The sequence below is a fragment of the Euprymna scolopes genome, chromosome 23 (genome assembly GCF_053919585.1).
Source record: "Euprymna scolopes isolate OS-2025 chromosome 23, ASM5391958v1, whole genome shotgun sequence".
NCBI lineage: Eukaryota > Metazoa > Mollusca > Cephalopoda > Sepiida > Sepiolidae > Euprymna > Euprymna scolopes.
This window is the reverse complement of record NC_136504.1, coordinates 86836066-86838961: the sequence shown is the minus strand read 5'-3', so window position 1 is coordinate 86838961 and position 2896 is coordinate 86836066. Positions and strand designations below refer to the sequence as shown.

The window sequence follows — 2896 nt, the reverse complement described above, 5'->3', positions numbered from 1 at the left end:
ATTCAGCGAATTCATTATTGAGATGAGTATTATTTATTAATTTATTTATTACGGATTATTATCCTCATCTTTTTTAATTGTCGTTTCACGACGTTTTGGCCAACTGTTCCTCTTGCCATCGTCAGGTAATAACCGCGACAGGATAGGAACTCTATAATAAAGAGGAGGATAAAAGTCCCATATTATATATATATATATATATATATATATATATATATATATTATTTCATAATATAAAGCCGAAGCGGTAGCTTTGTTACTGTCGTGAGCATGTGATTTATTTACCTAAAAATAATAAACGCATATGATGCACATTTTTTTAACACTATCATTTAACATTATTATTTAACCTTGTCAAATTCATTTTTTGGGACCTTGGATGCTTTTATCTGACAATAACACATTTTACCTTAATCTAATATAAATATTAATGCTTATAAGGAAAAGAAAAAAAAAATAAATTTCACGATTAAATTTATTGTATGTACTAATCAGCCAATAGATAAAAATATTTACTAGACAATGGCAAATTAAACCTTAATCTAAAAAAGAAAAGAAAACAAATGAAAAAATTATTTTAGCAGAGCTAAAATTTGCTGGTTTAGGCATTAAATGAAACAGCAATCATAGTCATCAGTTGCAAAATAATGTGTTCATGTCTATTAAAACCATATGAAAACAACGGAGGAAATGGGTGAAAATCACAAACAAACCGGGAGTAAAAATTCCAGTGTGCATGAAGACTCACCTGATGTTAAATCCGAAAAGCTACGTAAATTACAAACAAACAAACAAATAGTCAGAATTTAAAAGTAAGTAAAACATGCAAGTGAATTGTAGAGTGAAGAAAAAAAAAATAACTAACTTATGAGCTAGAAATAATCCGGATGGAAAAGAAGTTCAATGCAGCTAAAACGAATATAAATTGCTCTTGCAGTTAGTGAAAGAGCCGTAAAATGGCACACTATGTTTGTAGTCAAATATCAATAACCAACGGATTGGTGGATATATTTTAAAATTAGGTCAGTTCAAATTGGAGTTTCATAAATACACCCCCCCCACACACATATATATATGGACTAAAATCAAATGTATAAGATATTTATGCACCTCCGTTTCTTGTGACTACATTTGGACGTGAAACAGGAAATAGGTTGTAAAAAATACAGAAATGAGCATGCTATTATGAGCATAGTTAAAACTACATCATCTTCTTTCTTATTCTAGTTTCAGTCTTACTAGTATATATATGTATATATATATATGTATATATATATGTATATATATATATATACGCATATTTGCATTACAACAGTATTGAGCACTTTCTTTGGGGTTTTATACCATTTCTAATATATATATATATATATATATATATATATATATATATATATATAAAGCGGAACGTCTGTGTGTGTGTCTGGTCACTAATAGGCTCCTATATGGTTGACTATTATAAAAAATTGATCCCATTGATTTTACTAAATAGCGGTATCTTACTTTTTAAAGTATTTTATTTAAAATTGTTATTTAATAAATTTTAAACAACAATTATATTGATAATATAATTAATTTAATTAATTTTTGAATTCATATGTCCAACAGCGACCTGTTTTAAAACATTTTTAGAGTTATTTACACCTAAATGCTATCCTAAAAAAAAAAACGTTTACAAATATCATTTGATAATTTCATTAATTTTCTAGCTGGAAAAATAGTTCCCTGTAGATAGAAAATATGTTTGGATTTTATTGCTTTTAGTCGCGTGCAAGCGTGCTCCGTCAGTCGGTCTGTCGGTCAGTCGGTCGGTCGGTCGGTCGGTCTGTCCGTAACACTTTTGTGCTTGGCCTTTTTGGTTAAGATCAAAGCTATATTTTTAATATATGGTGTTCTTAGCTTTTAAAGCTTTTATTGGCCTTCGGGACAGGATCAAAGTGTAGTATCTGTCCGGCAGATACTGCAAGCAAAGACCAGATGTGGGGGCAACCCCACATGCCTGACCTTTAACCAGCTCCCTTTTCCCACGTCTCGGGAGCTGGTCCCCCTTTTCCCTTACCCCTCCCTTCACTCCTCACATTAAAAATTGGCCTTGTGCCTAATTTGCTCGGTGGGGGAGCAAATAAATACCTACTGCAAGCAAAGACCATATGTTGTGGCGACCAACCCTTCATACCAATTGTCACTATCCAGCTCCCCTACTCCCTGGGGAGTTGGTCCCTATTTCCCCTTCACTCCTCACATTAAAAATCGACCTTGTGCCTAATTTGCTCGGTGGGGAGCAAATAAATACCAACTCCACATATAAGACCTTGGTCAATGTAAGGACAACCCTTCATACCAATTGTCACTATGCAGCTCCCCTACTCCCTGGGGAGTTGGTCCCCATTTCCCTTTCACTCCTCACATTAAAAATCGGCCTTGTGCCTAACTTGCTCGGTGGGGGAGCAAATAAGTACCGCTTTTCTCGGCCTTTTGGCCAAGATCAAAGTGTAGTATCTGTTCTTACTACATGCTGTACTTATGTTTGTAACTTAGTGATATAAAGTGGGGATCACTTTTCTGTATCAATTTAATGTAAAATGATCATCCACTTTACAACCAGTCAGTATCAAAGCAATTCAAGTCATTCTCCAGATCATTCAAGTTATTTTTGAAGGATTCCAGCTATTTTATAAGTATTAAAGTCATCCTTAAGTTCATTAAAGTCATTCTAAGTCATTTACTTATTATTTATTTAAGCCATTTCAGCCCATTTTTCGGTCATTATAGTTTATCTTTTAGAATTGCATGTCAATCCTACATTAACGCATTCATTCATTAAACGAGAGCACGCGACTAATGGCTATCGGCCTTGTTTTTAAAATATTAAAAAACAAACCACTTATGAAGAAACAAC

The 2896-nt window shown here is 33.0% G+C and overlaps 1 pseudogene; it reads left to right on the top strand.

Moving 5' to 3' along the window:
- The first annotated feature begins 2454 nt into the window (after nt 1–2454).
- LOC145246256 (U2 spliceosomal RNA) lies at nt 2455–2592 on the top strand (annotated as a pseudogene).
- The last annotated feature ends 304 nt before the right edge of the window (nt 2593–2896 follow it).